This window comes from Dreissena polymorpha, chromosome 2 (assembly GCF_020536995.1).
Source record: "Dreissena polymorpha isolate Duluth1 chromosome 2, UMN_Dpol_1.0, whole genome shotgun sequence".
Taxonomy (NCBI): domain Eukaryota; kingdom Metazoa; phylum Mollusca; class Bivalvia; order Myida; family Dreissenidae; genus Dreissena; species Dreissena polymorpha.
In genome coordinates this window covers 113,260,190-113,279,621 of record NC_068356.1, presented here as the reverse complement: position 1 = coordinate 113,279,621, position 19,432 = coordinate 113,260,190, and the positions used below count along the sequence as shown (strand labels likewise).

Here is a 19,432-nt window from a genome sequence, read left to right as displayed (position 1 = left end):
GAAATCAAAGTCATGCTTACATGATTGTACCTCAAATCCCGCGGTATAAAGAACATTTAATCATTATTATACGACAGTGATAATGGAATTTACAAAATACAGGTTAAGACGCTAAAGAACCTTACGATATGATTGTAAAAACGTCAGTTTTATTTGTATCATGGTATTCTTTGGTCTAGTATCATCTTCATGTAATAAATGCTTTTCGCGAACATTCGCTACCATCCCTTATATTCAACTGGTACTTTCATATAATATCGATGAACCTCGTGGTTTTAATGCCTGTCCATTTTTTAAAGCTTGTACATTTTTATTGAAAGCGAATATATGCTTTTATATACTTTTTTGCATTGGATACACATGTATAGTTATATCTTTATAATAAGAATATACACAAAATACTATTCTAAGGACAATGATTGGTTGCCTAGTATTTGGATACGTTTGGTTATACACTTGTGCATTTTATAATGTATGCTGTATTTAAATGGACATTTTTATAAGCGGTTTCAAATGGTAAATATCGTCTATATACTTTTCAAAATTATTCCAAATTGTTATTTATTTAACTTTACTTTAAAGGGACGATCCACAGAGAAATATTCGTCGTTGCTCATAACGGTAGGAGCTTTCAATGCTTATATTCATTTAAGTCTTGAATACATATAACTGAATATATTTTGACTCATACAAAATACTCGTTTTTAATTTAATTTGATTGGCTAAGAAAAGACACTAGTTAAAGGTGTTAGTTATGGTTCATATCCAGCAGAAAAAGCATTCTATCAATAAGTGCTTTTCTGCAGATTTGAACACAAACTTAACATTTCTTTCTGAATCTAGAATTTTTTATTTGTAATTTAGCCAATCTTGGAAGAGATCATGTAAATATTATGGTCGGTGTCAGTTTGAAGATCGTCGAGTCATTGACTTTATAGATTGCACTGAAATAACGTTCTTATTTGAAAAATGTATTATCGTGGGCAATTTTTATTATTATGTTGGTGTATTTTACAGTGCTTCCAAAGTTTGAGGTCAAAGTAGAACTGGCTTCGTTTATTCTTTATCACGATAACGCACTGAATGGGAAGGTCAGCGCAATGTAAGTGTAATTCTACGTTTGAATTGAATAACAAATACCTCAGCCTGTAACGAACAAAATATTATAATTAAAAGGAAGTTTCATACTATTCAAATGTTAAAATGGATTACAATATTATTTTACAAAATATGTAAGCTCAAGATACAATTTGTGGTGCACCGCTCAATGACAATTATTTTAAATAATTATTTCAAATGATTATAAGAAAGATTCATGACGCTACGTAACATTTATTGTTAAGATTAACATCAGTGTTACATTTAATTAACTTTATATGGTTAATGTTTAGTTATACGTACGGTAAGCCGGTGAAGGGAACGTCCAACTTAATTGTGAAGTTAAAGAACTGGTATAACTACCGTGGTGACGAGCCATACGTGACGCAAGCACTGACTCTTACGGTTTGTATAAGCATAAAGTGTTGTAGTAGCATCTCGTACTTTCCCGTATTGACGAGCCAAACGTGACCCAACCATTTATTCGGTTTGTAAAAACAAGCAATTTTGAACCTTAAGTTTCCATGTTGACAACCCACAGGTGGTGACGCATTAAATGGAATTTCGCCTTGAACAGTTTTGTTGTTATTTATAGTTATACAGTTAAATTTATGGACTATGTATCGCATGTATTTATTGCAATTGGATATGCCTATATCGAGTGACCACCAATTGTAAAACCCATAGCTATCATTTCAGCCTCTTATTGTTTGTTTACTATTTAAGTTCTTTAACAGTTGCTAAATGATATTTGATATTACATCTGCCTTAACCATATGTCAAACATGGTCAGACATGTTAATTTGTTTTTTAAACTGAAAGAGAATTACAATGGTATTTCATTTGTGTGCAAGGTCGATAATACTGCCTCGTTTTCCATCCCATTGGACGCTATTAAGACAATGAACAACTACTTGACAGGACGAACTTTGACGGTAGAGGCCAACGTAACGGAGAGCCTTAATCACATCACCTTAAGTGGAAAAAACGAAGTTAAATTTTATGACTATGCTGAGAAAATGGAGTTCCTGAAATCTAACCCAAACACATTCAAGCCCGGGCTGTCCCACACTGCATATGTTAGTAGTATTATAACATCAGGATTGTTGCAGGGGTTGTCAGTGTCTTCTGTTTTTGTTGTGCTTGGTAATTCGATGCAGTGATGACAACACAGAGTCAACCTTCAAATTGGAAACATATAATTGCTCACTTCATAATAAGTATCAGAAAAAGAAAATTTACATTATTTAAATAAACTGTAAAAACATGACAATATGTAAATTGACCATCTCCTAGCAATTAGACTTAATGTAACTGTATTTTGTATTATGGTTACAATTGTGTGTACCTTATACACAGTATACTAGATTATATCATCATTATCTGACAATTTCAGCTACGGGTCTCACAGCAAGATGACCAGCCCATTCAGGGTGTCCGTGAAGATGTGCGAGTTACAGGAAGGATCGCGTACCGAGACAAGGTCGAGGCAACCACGCCCTATCCCTGGTACATTCCCCCACATCACACCTACAGTCTTCCAGAGCAGAGCTTAACAGACCGGACAATGGTATTGTGCCGATCCAGATCGACATTCCAGAAAACTCAACCATCGTCGGCGTAGTGGTAGTAGCTTTTCTGGTGTATGGGTTTTCAAAGGCTCTTTAAATAATACTCATACCATTAGGTATGTTGACATGAAACTGTAATTATTTGATACTTATGTTCTTTGTTATTTTATAATAAAGAAAACTTTGTCAGAAAACATAATGCGTAATTCGGATAACTTAATTCACATGTGAATATGCTTTTTTCAGGCATCCTATGGAAAGTCCGTACATTCTTTTCTCTGGCTGAGCAAGAGTCACTCACCGAGTGATAATTTCATGCAGCTCTCCTTGTAATCTTCTAACCTACGGGTGGGTGCGGCACGCATCTTTTGATACCCATTTGCTGTGTAATGATGTAATTGTTTTACTTGCCATGTTATTTTGTAAACATTTGAATGATGTTTACATATTGTTCATTTACAGGCCGGCCAAGTGACATCACTTGATGTTCGATCAACGGAAACCATTTCGACCTTGTTTGTTCAGGTCAGTTCCACTCACATACTTAGCGGTCATTCGTATGTTTGACAGACACATATATTTAGAACTCTTACCTTCTTCAGGTGTATTACATTTTGTTCTCAATATTTGGTTTCATGGTTTTTATAATTTGCAGGTTATGTCCCGTGGAAATGTCGTTATGGCTGGGACGGTTTCCGGAAGTACATTCAGTATTCATGTTGATTCAAAGATGGCCCCGAACGCGCGCATCATTGCTTACTACGTACGTGCTGACGGCCAGGTCGTCACTGACAGCATTAGCTTCGATGTAGATGGCGCATTCCAAAACCAGGTCAGCAAAAACACAGTAGTGTCCTTACTTATATATTTTAAACACATTATTACAACGGATATTGTCATTAGCTTTTGTTTTTCACGTAGAACAGAAAGTGGGTATTTTTGCCGTTAACATGATTTAAACAGTACACAATTAATAAAGCAAACGAGAGTGATTTAGTGATATGTATTCTTTCGATGCCTCGCCAATTGTGAAGACTCTTGATAAATCAGTTTTCGATAAATTACAATCTTTGTCAGGCTAACTTTAATTGAAGAAGCACTAAGCTTATATTGCTTCTATTTGTAGGTTGCTCTGTCGTTCGACAAGACCAAGGCTGCTCCCGGGGATAACGTGAACGTGATCGTAACAGCGGACCTCCAGTCAATTGTAAATCTAGTTGCCGTTAACCAGATCGTCCTGCTGCTCCGATCCGGAAATGACGTCACACAGTCAGAGGTGCGCCAGCTAGAGTACTGTATTAATTGTACAATGTATGTTTTGTACAAAAATACTGTCTCTTCAAATCCTACAATCTTTGCACAAGCGCATTACAGCCTACGCACATGAGAGTATGATCTGCCAATGCATGAATACGCGGTGACGTATGCCAAGTAAGTGAACAACATCGAGCGTAACTCAGCACAGTACAAACATAATTACAAGGAGTGCAAAATATACCTGACGCTAAAATCAAGCACAAAACTTGGGATTTAAACTTGTCTAATAGAAATGTTGACCATTACAAGTGCAGTATTGAAAAACGTAAACAGTAATGTTTTACGATGTCTCTAACATGCTAATTTTATTATGCCAGAATCATTGTTAGTACTTCACCTAAATATGTGGTCAAAAGCCTGTCTAGTTATTTCTCATAAGCAAAATTTGAAACTTCAGGTCATCGACGAGTTGAAGTCGTACGACACAATCGGCAATGATAGCAGCTCCTTCTATGGCGACTTTATGAGCTACTTCGGAGGGTCTGATGCACAGACCATTTTTGACGTATGATATATCGTATTCTTTAGTTTGATTTCTGTGATTAGTTTCTAGTAATTAATGACTTTATCAAAGCTTTAACAGTCCATTTTATGGCAAAAAATACGCCTCACTGTATTATTCCGCGAACACAGCCTCAATAATTTGCCCTAATAGACAGATGGTTTCACACACGTGAACGTTTATTTTCATAACATAGGTTAACGTATTAAGATATATCTATAATTTTATGTTTTGATAGTAATTTTATACGAATCAAAAATATTTCAGAACTCTGGTGTCAAGGTTTTGACCGACGCAAATGTCTTCCACCACAACGAACGAATACCAACATTTTGTAAGTTTTGCATTCAAATATCAAAAACAAAGAATAATTTAAATCGTGAAACTGCAATGAACAAAAAGATGAAGAATGAATGTATAATCAAGAATAAGTTTCAACATATGTATATCCTAATATACTCCCTTATGCGTACGGATATCATCTGTTTCTGATAAGAAACAATATACTTGTCTTGTACATTTGATCGCGACACCATGAATTGCGATCGTGTACAAGACTTCTTATTATAATAAGAAGACAGGCAAACTAGCATCAACTCAAGCGGGGCAATACTTTTTAAATTAAATGACACGGGAATGATAACATAATGTTTGGTAATCATTTGATATGAATTATCATGGTGAATTCTACAGATCATTCCATGATGAATGCCGGAATGGAAGGTGGAGGTGATTTCATGATGGGTACCGGCACGGGCACGAGCAGGTCAATGCCTAAAGCGATTCCTGATAATAGGGCTCTAGCTAGCGTAGATAGAGTTCGACATGTCTTTCCAGAGACGTGGCTCTGGAGTAATATTACAACAGGGTATATGAAATGGTGTACATATCTTTTCCGCTTAGGCTAGCGCAGTGGGAAGTGGAACCGTTGCATGACTTTCCCAAATTAGTTTTAGCCTGCCTTGTATTGATGTATTAACCATTATTTTAAATATAATTGGGATATTGTTCCCATGGTTGCTGTTTTGCAATATGCAAACGACAAATAACATCCTCGCATTGTAAGCTTTGGTTTTGGGATAAATGATGCATTGATGTTCATAATGCCCCAAAGACTGTCACCGCGTGTTTATAACTGTCTTTCGAAATGGGGAAGCTTTTCTCATATCAGACGACCAACTGATTCTCTACTTAATCTACGGAGGTATTGAATTCCCGAACATAATAAAACTCGCACACTAAACACAAGTACATTCAAGAAAAAAATAAAAATAAACATAAAATTAAATAAACAACCGATTTCATAGATCCAGAGCTGATAGATGGGGCAATGTTTATGGCAGGAGGGATGCCAGAAAGAGTTGACAGCCTTGCGCCTGGTGGCGGTCCAGTAGAACCAGCATCCAATTCACCACATCGATCTTTTGAGCGAATCAGAAATGTATTTCCGGAAACTTGGTTATGGAATAATTCTACGACTGGGTATTCGGCATTAACTGTGTCGTAAAGAAGCAAACGCATTTTTTTCAGCCATTGGTGAAGGTTAGCTGCTTCTTTAATGCGCTGTAATCATCGGCCACGTTTGATTTTCATATTTAACTAAGTGGAATCTTTAATTCAGGTTTTCAATTGGCGATGCATAGTGATTGTTTTCGTCCTTTTTGCTTTGGTCGAGTGAGTCCAGATCTATTCTGAAATTGTTGTTTCCAGAAGCATTATCTTAAGAGAGCAGAGATTCAATCCGCGTGTTTTTGCCGTGCCAGAAAACATAATAATAAAATGTGTGTCTCATAATATGGTGAAATGAAGTTTAGAACTACTTGCCTGATTTAAGTTTGGTGTTATTAGTATAAATTATGCATTAATACGCTACGAAAGGACTGTGAAACCGATGATTCTCGTAAAGTGAATAAAAACACCTACCGAAGCAAGTCTAACAATGTATGGCGTTTTATAATTACGATCGGCCTGTTGCTCATGATAATTTTCATGTTCGATTTTCATTGATTTCTTCAGATATAAAACGTATTTATATAAAATGGTTTTGGTGGTTCATTAAACAGAACGAATTAGTTCCTTGTACCTACTCGTTAATCACAAAGTTGATTATCGCAAACAGCGCGTGTATTTTAGTCCATTCTGAACAGATCGATCGATTAATTCCTGACAATGCCTTGCAAGAGTATTACACAAAGCATTAACTCTGTTAAGAAATTGTTTGTGCTAAATTGGAAATTGTAAGAATGATATTAGAATTTCTATCTTTATCCATCAAATATATTGGCGGAACCGGATATGGGGTGAACTCGTATTGATAGTTTCCTACAATCAGATATCTCCTCCCTTTAATTGTTATACACATCGTTTATTTTTTACAAGGTTTGTGTGTATTCGAAGAAACTTAAGTTCGATTCGAATTTCCATTTTATTTTACTGCCGAATACGCGATTCTGCAATAGTACATATGGTCTGTTCCTTGTGGATTGTTACCGGTACCGGCCTCTGGTGGAATTCTGTCGAATCGAATAAGAAATGTACTTTCGGAAGCATATACATGGAGTAACACAACATCAGGCTATTACTCGATACCTCCAGAATGCTTTCTATCTGTATTAATGTTTTTGGAAGTATGTTGTGGTGTACCTATGTGTTATTTAGACGAATCTATCATTAGTGAGTTGGTATAAGACTTACATACAATGTTTTTTTCATGGCCAGATATTGCTCAGTGTTGATTTATAGATGTCATGTGATCTGTTCATCAAGGGTCGTTATGTAGGTCATTCACACTTGAATATGTGTTTGTAGGTTATTGATTTTCATTTTTCGACAAAGGATAAGCAAATAATAATCAAATTACGTAAATACAACGAGGAAGACTCAAGTCAAATAGCACCAATACATAATAATATGCCAAATTAATCATAATCCGAAAAAAATACGGATTAGAGATTAAAAGATAGTCAATCTGTGAGCTACTCAAAAGCAAATGTATGGTATTAAGACGCTCACACTTTTCTTCAAAAGGTCTGGGCTGGAATAAATGCAAATTATTTTTTAATTTTCATATACTATATTCCATGCCTATCACAGGGAGCAAACCATGCTGATCCCATTAAAGATTGGCTAACCGATTGAAACCGACAGTGCACCTGCATTGACAGTTCCAAATCGGTGAATTAAGCGTTAATCACTTTTCGTTTTTAAGATTTACATTCGTCGACGTAGATTATCACTGAGAAGCTCGTTTGTTTTGCAGACAATGTGTTGGATTGTTTTATGTCTGTGCCAACCCTTCAATATTCAAGTCCATCCACGTAAAAAACAGAAATAGACACTTGATTAGCTTGTTGGAAAAAACTACACTTCATTACAATGAGTAATGCGCACACACGTGTACCCTTATTCTGGAACACAATATGGGAAGTGCGATAATAAAAAATCTGTATTAAAATTTTATTATCCATATTATATTTAGACACATATATGATGTTTCTAAATGCATCTGGCACATATCAATTGCAAGAGGTTACTAAGATTCGAAACGTGTTTCAAGAGACATGGTTTTTGTCTAACCACTCCACAGGGTACATCTGAATTCACGGACTATCTCTTACTAGTTTGCAACCCTTCGTGCTTAGAACATTCGTGTATGATTTAGATGTTCGGATGCTTATAAGTGTCACTGGATTTATACCAAAAAATATGAATAGCGGAGTTCGGCAAAGTTTACTACCGTGATGGTCTTGTTACACATGTCCCATATAACGATGCGATGTTCTGCAAACCTTTGGTGCGCCCGCATTTTTGGCGGTTTCCTTGGCGGTGGAGGAGGCCGTTTTCCGTCAGCAGTAAATAGTTTTGGGACGGCTGCAGCTGGATCATCATCCCAAGTACCCTTACAAATACCAGATCGTATTAGTAATGTCTATCCAGAAACATGGCTTTGGTCAAATTCGTCCACTGGGTAAAATTTCAAAGTATAAAACAAAGAGAACTTTTCATTTGCGAAGATTCTGTTTCGGACAGCTAGTGTTCAAGTTCAATGTTATTTTGTTTGTTAGTGTATCCATTTCCACCCATGATTTGAGTTTTTTTTGTGCGACAATTTTAAATTGTTTTAATTAACATTCTTTTATAAATGCGGGATTATGTGTCAGTGTTTGAATAAGCCAGTTTACTACAGTCGCACAATTAAAAAATGCTTAGAAAGCTTTAGCTTAACTATATTGAGATGGTTATACTTATTATATAATCTACAGCATGTCAGGAAATATTGTTCAATATATTAGCTTTAGCTTGATACGGTGATGAGAAACTTGGATTATATAGTTTATCGATTCTATTACAATTCGAGAATTTACTTTTTTCTGTATCCAAATTGTATATTGTTCTTAGATGTTAAATGCGGTGTTAAATGTAGTGAATTATAATACCAAATGACATAACTGATACATTTGACACGTAGCTTTTTCCGTTTTAATATTAAACTGTTTAACTTAATAACTTAAGTTCGCATTTCATTTCATGTTAAATTGTTGTTGTTTTGTTCAATTTCATATCGTCTGTACATTATCGAAATATAAAATATAATACATCGATATTTATCTACAAGGCATCAACTTGTACTGTTATTAATTACCGAGCGGACGGCACAGTAACTATTTTAACCACTGTACCTGATACAATCACATCTTGGATAGCAAGTGCATTTGCAGTTCACTCCAAGTCAGGATTGCGAATAGCTTCCTCTCCAGCGAAAGTTTGGCACACAATGTTTTACACATAATAAAACTTGTGATTAACTGCATCCTTTCGAATAGTACTTTAGTTTTATTTTGTTAATTAGAAAGAATACGGTAGTTAACTGAGATAGTACATCCGTTACGCATGCGCATCAGTGTGCTTCTGCAATTCGCAAAGTGAATTGCTATCAAACGTAGTTTGATACATTCTTGTAATTTATCCACGTATTTTGTGATAATTCGTTGTGCTTTTGGTAAATTACATTTTATGAGACTTTTTTCGAAGTGTTTACGATATTATTGAAAGGTGACAACGTAGTTGGGCAGCAAAAAGTTCAAAAACCAAATTAGTTTGCACGTGGTGCGAACATTGATGCAAATATGGCGGACGATACCACTAACAGCGGTCTTCGCGGAGAACCTGAGAAAAAAATCTTTTTCTTAGGGGAAAGCCCCGGCTAAGAAAACATCGACTGTGTTGGAAACACCGTCTAACACTAACAATGATCTAAATAATAACATCATCATGGAATGTTTGAAAAACATCCAACAGTCTCGAACGGCTCTCATAAACATGATAGAGTCAATTGAAAGTTGCAATTACGACTGTTGTGACTATTTTTATCACGAAGAAATGGACGATTATGACGAGGCGGGGCCCTCGCGTAAATAGAATTTTGAGCCTGAAGAAAGTGAAAAGTCCAGTTAATTCGCCAGTTTTGCCAAGAAATTCAAACCAACTGAGGTCTGTGGTACCGATATAGACGAATATCTGGCGAATAACGTTACTGATTTGTTCAGAAAAGGAATGCATGAGGAACTGTATGATGAAACAGTTAAGGATGTGAATTGCCCACGTCCAGGCAATTGTGATTGCTTGATGGTTGCCAAAATAAATAAACTAGTGTGGGATGTCATGTCTCCACAGACTAGGAGCAATGACAAGAAAATGCAACTCATTGCAACTATCTATAGTGAAGGCAGGCATTTTTTTGACAAAACTATGACCATGTTAGTGGCTAATGAACAGGATAAGTCGGAAACAGAAAGGGAAAAACAAATATTGGACAGTTGCAATGATGCGTTTGCTATGATGGGGCATGCAAATCACCAGATAAATATGATGAGGCGAGATATGTTGCGCCCAGAACTAAATCGAGAGTATTCTCATTTATGTACACACTTCCTTCCAGTTACAAAGGAGCTTTTTGGTGATGACATTTCCAAAACAGCTAGAGAAATTGAGGACTCGGCTAAGATCGATTTTAAAATGTCTGGACAGTATGGACGAGGCAATTACATGTACAGGGGTAGACCTGGATTACGAGGCCTGAATAGAGGCTACGGGCATATGAGAGGACGTGGACAGAGTCCTTTGGCTTACGCCTAACCTTCACAAGGGCCATCAAAGTATGGACAGGATCCAAAAATCCTGCCTCGGAGAGGAGGGGTCAAATACAGAACTTAAACGAGGTAAGTGATTTTTTTTAGCTGGTCGATTAGCCAATTTTGTTTCAGAATGGCAAAACATAACATCAGATAAAAAAGTATTGGATATAATAGAAAATTGTCATATTGAATTTGTAGACAATCTCAAACCATGTCGACCTTATTCGCAAAATAGGAAATTTAATGATCAGGAATCTTTGATAATTGATGCAGAAATACAAAAACTCCTGAGTCAAGATGTAATAAGGCTTGTGGATTTTGATCAAAAAACAATTTTTGTCCCCAATATTACTCAGATTAAAGTTAAATCAATGAGTATAGATTAATACTCAATCTTAAAGATTTGAATGCATTCATTCCTTATCGTCATTTTAAGATGGACACTTTTGAAAACGCTCTTCTCTTACTTTGATTACCAAAGATATGTGCATGGCGTCCATAGACATACGTCATGCATGTTATTCAATTTAAAGGCTGAGGAAGATCAGTTATATTTAAGGTTTCAATGGAGAAACAACACTTATCAATTTCGTGGTTGTCCAAATGGAATTTCACACGGACCTCTGTGGTTTACAAAAATTATGAAGCCAGTGTATGCCACTCTACGTAATGCAGGAAATATTTCCTCTGGGTTTATAGATGATAGTTTGCTTGCAGCGAAAACAAACCAGCAATGCTTAGATAACATAAAAGATACTGTCGAATTAATGACAAAGCTAGGTTGTATGATTAACCATGAGAAATCTGTAATGATACCTTCAAAAATTATAATCTTTTTGGGTCATGCCATTGATTCAGAGAGAATGATTGTGTATTTGCCAGCGGACAAAAAGATTTTATAAAAGCAGAATTTACAAAATTGTTTAAACTGAGTTCAACATTAATTCGAGAGGTTGCTAAAGTGATTGGTTTAATGGTTTCCCCTTTTTCTGGCACTGAATATGGGAAGTTGCATTATCGAAACCTTGAGAGAGACAAAATTAAGTCACTAAAAAGAAGTAAAGGCGACTATGACGCTAATATGCATATAAGTTCTTGCATGAAACTAGATCTCAAATGGTGGAAAACGCATATTATGTCTGAATGCAGAAAAATAGATAAAGCTAACCCCAACGTTGTTATTCAGACTGATTCTAGCACTCAAGGTTGGAGATATAGTTTTAATAATCAAATAGGTGGTGGTCGATGGTCAAGAAAGGAATTGAATTCTCATATAAATGTTTTGGAACTAAAGGCCATCCTTTTTTCTCTCAAGACGCTGAAAAACAGTATTCAACATTTGCATGTTAAAATACTGTCCGATTCATCAACTGCAGTGTGTTACGTAACGAATATGTGTGGATGCAAGTTCTTTGCATGCGATATTGTTGCAAACGATATATGGAATTTTTGTATCCTCCACGGAATATGATTGTCCAAAGCACATATACCAGGGAAATTGAATGAAGCTGATAGGCCGTCACGAGAATTTAATGACAAATTAGAATGGGAATTGAGTAATCAAGTTTTTCAGAACATTTGCACAGTGTGTGGTAAACCTACAATAGATTTGTTTGCATCAAGATTAAATCACAAGTGGGACAAGTATTGTTCATTTAAGCCTGATTCCAATGCACAATATGTTAATGCGTTTTCTTTTGATTGGGGTGAATTTTCAAAATGTTATATTTTTCCGCCTTTCAGTCTGATCAGTCGCTGCATTGGAAAGATCTAGAGAGACAGCGCACGGGCAGTCATAATTGTGCCACTGTGGCCGACACAGACGTGGTTCCCAGGACTATTGAGCATTCTTGTGGACCAACCACGCATTCTGCCGAAAGCAAAAACTGTGATAACGATGCCACACACAGGTCTAAAACATCCTCTGTGGAGAAAGATGGCTATGGTCGCTTGTCTTGTATCGGGAATTCATTCAGAAACCGAGGACTTTCACCAAAAGCTACCCGCATACTCATCGCTTCTTGGCGTCAATCAACCAGAAACGAAAACAAATCATACATATCAAAATGGTTATCTTTCTGTAAGAAATGGCAAATCAGTGAAGTTTCTCTTACTTTAAACAATGTCATAGAGTATCTGACAAACTTATATGAAAAAGGACACAGTTACAGTTAAATCAATGTGGCTAGGAGCAGTTTATCCTCCTTGGGAATCTCATATGATTCCCATACATCTGGTTCTCACCCATTGGTGGTCAGGTATCTGAAGGGTGTTTTCAATAGAAGACCACCAACATCAAGATAATCATCTATTTGGGATGTCAATGTTGTTTTATCATATTTGCGTACATTGAGTCCAGTTAAGAACATATCATTAAAGGACTTGACTTTGAAAATTGTAATGTTAATGGCTCTTACCAATGCAGCACGTGTTGATACTGGACATAAGTTACTAGTTACAAATGTTCAGAAGATGAAGTCTGAGTTCATTGTTCAAATTGGAAGTCACCTTAAGCAAAGCAGACCTGGTTGTACATATTCAAGCTGATCGTTTAAAGCTTTCCCGCCAGATAGGCGTGTGTGTATATATTTTGCCTTAAAAGTATATCTAGCAAGAACTAGACATATTCGAGACAAAAACAATGCAAAATTAATGATAAGTTATGTAAAACCCCATCAGGCAGTTACAAAGGACACTGTTGCCAGAAGGATTAAAACTGTGATGATAAGATCAGGGATCGATGTAAAGGTTTATGGACCTCACAGTGTTCGTTCTTTGGCCACATCCAAAGCAAATGAGGCGTGTGTTCCAATTCAAGAAATTTTACAAATTGCAGGATGGTCAAAGCAGGGACATTTGCTAAGTTTTACAAGAAGCCTATTCAGACCAAAGATGGCTTTGCAATGAATGTTCTTGGATCATAACAGGTAATGTTCTCATATCTTTCTTGGAGCTTTGACGTCTCAGTTAACTACCGTATTCGTTCTAATAAACGATATAAAATTTTTAAATTAAACGAGACTTACCGTGAAGTTGAAGTTTAATTGTAATTTTATGAGTTAAATAGTAGAAGGAAGGAGTTAACTGCCACCCTCCCACCCAGCTTTAACTTCACGGTAAATATGTTGAATATTTGCATCAATGCAGTTTATATACCCTGTGTTCAAGAAAGATTTGAGAACTCTTTGAAGACTGATGCGCATGCGTAGCGGATGTACACTCTCAGTTAACTCCCTCCTTTTACTTTTTAACTCATAAAATTACAATTAAACTTCAACTTCACGGTAAGTCTCGTTTATTTTTTTAAAATAGGGGTTATTAATTTGTGTATTTATTATTCGGAATTCAGACTATAATAGGACAATACGAGAGAGAAGGAAGCTTCCAAATATAACGAGTGAAAATAATATTGTAATTGTATTGCCATTCAATCATTAACGTGCGTATTATATTTAATAAAAACTATCCAGGAATTAGATCCGAATATGCTTTTAGTCATATTAAGGGCACAGACAAGACACATAATTTCTTGACCATAAACTCAGCACAGCTTAAATCATAACAACATTATTAAGCGGTCACCGATTAGACAAGAAAAATATGTTAACAACGTTGGAATGCAAAAAAGTGAAATTTTATCTGCCTCAGTAAGATAAACACCTTCTTAAAGTACGTATTATTTTTTACTTATGACAAATTGTCATTTTCGAATCTGTCTGACACTGGAAAGAAGCGTAAAACTCAACACAAAACCAAACACGTGACAAATACAAATGGAATAAAAATGGAATCTCGTTTTCGAACGGTAAGTGGAGCGTGAGCCATATATACTTCAGTTGATGGTTACACAATTCAGGTTGAGGCGTTCAAGCCTTTCTTCCTGAGCCTCAATCTGCCGTACTCTGTTGTCCGAGGGGAGGAGCTAGCTCGTCAAGCAAACGTTGTTAACTACATGTCACAGGATATGGATGTAAGCTGCGTTCATAGAATCTAGGCAATGAAACTTGATGGACTTTGATCAGAACAAATGAAATTCTTCTCTTCATCATAAGCCTTTTGCTTATAATCGAATCAAATAGTTTTATGTTTAATGTGTATATGGTTTAAATGTGTTTCGTTTTTGTTTCATTTTTAAGTTTCATTTTTCGTTTAGTTAGATCAAAAGAACAAAACGATAATCATTAAATGTATTGGATTATTTAACTTGTGATTGTAGTTGCAAGGGATAAAGAGAGGTAATCTCTGCGAGTTATTATTACACAGAAAGATACTTTTCTCAAGAAATGCATTTATTAATGTTTTTAAACGCTTTGTAACCATGGAAAATACACGGATGTTCAATTCTATTTACTCGCAATCAGTTTTATGGTAGTGTTTTTATTGATATGATGTCAATTTGTTTTAAGTTTCAGACATGACAACATTTATCAATGCATATATAAACACATTTATGCTGCTTTGATGCAAACCTTTAAAAAATATCGTGAACAAATGTCGTGAAAAGATTGTCTCTATACCGTATTTGGTAGTGCGCAGTATCGTTTCCATGTATATAATTTGTTTTAACAACGACAACAATTAAATGGTTATATGAAATGATAGCAAGATAATTTTCTTGTTGGTAGTTATTTAGGTTTTTCCCGTAAGAACAATTACAAATCCAGTAAATGATCAAACATTAAACTTTATACAGAAAACAAACATTGGTTTATGTGTGCGCTCATTATAAAAAAAACATTTTCAGGTACTGGTGACCTTGAAGGGTTCGTCAGACTTCAGGAGCATGACAGTTGACGCTAACGGCCACGTCAGTAACGGCACACAGACGCAAACGCAGACAGTCCATGTATGACGATGCGTTATTCCACTCGCCTCGTTGTTCTTGTACATTGAACAAAATATCTACTTCATCTAAGAAGCAAAGTTCATCGAGTGTTTGTCGAGCTATGTCGTTTGTGCTCGAAATTCTTTAAGATGCATTTCACGAATACGTGGTTAAAAATTTATATTTTATAGGGACCTTTTCACAGATTTTGGCATGTATTAACGTTTGTCATTAAATGCTTTTTTATTGATAACTGTAAGCCTAGGATCTAAAAAGCTCCAGTAAAAAACAAAAATAAAATGAATAAAGAAAAAAAGGTACACTTAACTGGACTCGAACCACTGACCACTGGGGTTTAAGTCTAATGATTAGACCTCTAGGTCATCCGTGCTTATAAAGAAAATGATACTCTATAAAAATCAATCCTCGTAGTGTCACAAAATATAATGACAACAACAGAACTCTCCAAATTATTCCATCGTTTTGCGTTGCAGCGTTTGATCATTTTTAAGTTTTTAAATTATAAAAAGATGCATATAATTGATATTTTAGTAAATGTTCAGTATTACTGTTTCCTTACAAATATCAAAGTAAAACGAAAATTTACGAATCTGAAGCACAGTTTTCTCTTTTTTTCAATTTACCAAAACGTAAAAAGGTCCTTGTAATATTGATTTTTTTTATATTGTTCGTTTAAGCCTATTTATCGATATAGATGCTGCAATATGTAAATAAATTAATAATTAACGATTTAATTTTCAACACTTACATGCTGAAGAGGGCTTAATGCTATTTGTTGGTAATAAACACACAATATGTGTAAATGTACGCACAGCGTAAGCTTTAATGTGTTTGGTATACCTGAAGTAATAATCTGAGAGATCCTTGCTGGGGAGGCCAAGTCCGTGTTTTTCCCGATCGTTCCCGCCTCCATGGGCATGATACCCCTGACTGTGACCACCCGGTCGGCCCTCGCAGCTGACGGCGTACAGAGGCAACTTCTTGTTGAGGTAAGAGGTCCCCATTTTTATATCTTTATATGAAATAGTTATTTAAACATGTAATGATACCTTGTGTGTAGGTACTTTTAGTAATGTTTGTGTATCTTCATGACGTCATATGCTTTTTGTCTTGCATTTTAAGTGAAAAAAGTACAACAAAACTTGTTTCAGTGAACCTAACACAAACGACACTGGCCTTATATTTAATCTAATGATTTTAAATTGATTCAGTCATTCCATCTTTATGGAAAGTGTATTATATGATATATTAGTGCAACGTTCATGTTTAATAACTGTACATTTGTGACAGCCTGAAGGCGTCCCTAAGCAGTACAGCAACCTAGTCTTGGTAGACCTGAAGAACCAGACCACATTCAGCCAGGTCGTTGATATCTTTATGCCTCAAACAGTCGTCGCCGGCTCTCAAAGAATCGTCGTTTCCGCAATCGGTACACGAACATTACTTAGTTAACATGATTGAAATATTTGTGTAATTTTGCACAAGTTAAGTTTGCACAGTTTTGCTCACATACACGTACAAAGTAAAACACAATGCTAATTTTGAATTGTTGAAAGAATAGGTAATATATTTCATATGCTTAACGGTATGTTTTTTAATACATTTAAATAATAAAGGCGCTTTATTTAGGTGACCTTCTTGGACCAACGGTAAACAACCTCGACAAATTGCTTCAAATGCCGACCGGATGTTGCGAGCAGACGTGAGTGACGGAAGTAGAAAAAATATTTTTTGTCTTTGCTCAGGTCGGACTATCGTTCAACGTTGAACGAGAAATTGAGACGCCCTCCTTCCAGATCGATATCACCATAGTTACTGAAACCATGGATATGCTGTCAGTGAAATCATGCGTCAAGTAAGTCTTCAGGATTTGGGGAAGGGCATAAAACTACATATTAGGCGTATATAAATATGTTGTTTATGCACATACTTGTAGAACGTGGACAATGATTGCTTTTGACCTGTTTTGACATTCAGCAGCACATTCGGTATATCGTTTGTTTATAACGCACTGCATATTTTTCATTTAAATGAGTATACAGATTTAAGTAAGTCACCTTCTAACAGATGGTTGAAGGCCGGTACTCGTGGAATGGCCATCCAGGAGTTTGGAATTCCGTCTGGGTTTGAAGCGGATCTTGAAAGCATTAAACAAGTAGTGGAGATAAAACGTGTGGAGTCTAAGGACAGAAAGCTCGTTTTGTACTTCAATCAGGTAAGATTAGAGTCTCGTGTCATATTATTTTACTGAATGTTCTTGTTTGGCAAACATCTGAAACACCGCGCTTTGTTGGTCTAAAACGTGTTATGCTTTTATGAGTTTGTTTTTGCAAATCATATGCTATTAAAAAAAATGCATAAATATGTGTTATTGACCAATCATTTGCTCAACCAACATTTATAATGATTGCACCAATGTTGTGAGCGTATTTGCAGTAAAGGAATGCATTTATGTTACACACAGATTACTTGTACGCCCCTGTGCCTGACGCTGGATATTATCCGAACTTGAATGGTGGCCAAGTCGCAACCAGCTGCGATCCGTGTATATGACTACTATCAGCCGAGTAAGCAATCAACATGCTGATATATGTAGTATTGTTATATGTACTTATGGAAATTTGTCAAAGTCACAGTCGGTGATTTAATCAACAGGTTGTTCTAACGGAATTTGAGCAATATTAAAAAACGTGGTATAAATTGTGATCTTTCGAAGGCATAATATGTGATAAACACGACTCATCTGGGTTCAAAGGTACAACAAAGTCAAGAGTAGTGTATAACAAAAAATGTCGATTCAATTATTATAGCTGAGTTTAAAAAAGAACGGTATAATGTAGATCTACATTAACCAATACATGCGTAACACATTATTAACATAAGGTCAGACTCGTGATATAAACATGACGTGTATACACACGCGTTTGTTTTAATGTATTGACAACAATATTTCCTCTTAAGGTAACCAAGTTCCTTGTTCTACCAGTCGAAAAGTCTACAGAATGCACATGTATGTGACATCTGTGCCGAGTGTGGCTGTAAGATAAATAGCTAAGCTGTTATTGTGACATTTCTGAATTCCAATATAATAGAAACACATTTTATAACATAACATATCTATTAAACAACTATGTCAATTTTCGATTTTTTGTTAAATGTGGCTTTGTGATAATTATTGTAGTTAATGCACTATTGTTCATATCAATAAGTATGTCTGACGTGAAAAGTGTCGTGACTGCATATACTCAGATGCACAAGTTTTTTTTCCATGTCTTTGAAAGATATTTTCCGTACGTATCCAAAAAGTCTATGTGCTCATAAAACAACAGACTTACAAGGGCCGCAACGTGTTATATTCTTGTTTTATTAACTACCATTTACCTGTTCAAAGCATACATGACACATTTGTGTACGTACATGGTATCACGTATATATGTCTTCCTACCTTTATCCTCAATAGTAAATGTTAATGAAATCACAGGAATTTCGAAAGGATCGTTCACGATATTCTCACTTTTTTCTATCTCTACAGGGCAGCAGAGTAGCCATTGTATGGTAAGGAAATGGAAAGATCGTTCGAAGAAATTCCGGAAACAAATCCTTGACACTTTTGATGATTTTTTTAAAATTGTTAAATCGTAAGCACTGTCGGTGTATTACGTGGAATGATTTATATTTGTAATACAATGACAATTATTGTACATGTATTTTAAACAATTATATGTTCGTTGTATTATTGTTAATGTGAGGATTTCTGCTTAGATTAATGTTATTATCATGCTTTGAACCATAGTTACGTTGAGTAATATATTGTGGTAAAATAACGACAATCAACATTAACGTGTATATGCATGAAACGAATGCAGCAAAAAACAACAACAAACAAACACACGCATGAATACGAAAGGGTGAATGCAATGTTGTTCTTCAATTAAATTAATAATGACCAAGATATTCAAAGCGC

The 19,432-nt window shown here is 35.6% G+C and overlaps 1 pseudogene; it reads left to right on the top strand.

Annotated features, from left to right (window-relative positions):
- LOC127869997 (CD109 antigen-like) overlaps positions 1-18,055 on the top strand; it is a 51,148-nt pseudogene extending 33,093 nt beyond the window's left edge.
- Positions 18,056-19,432: the final 1,377 nt, after the last annotated feature.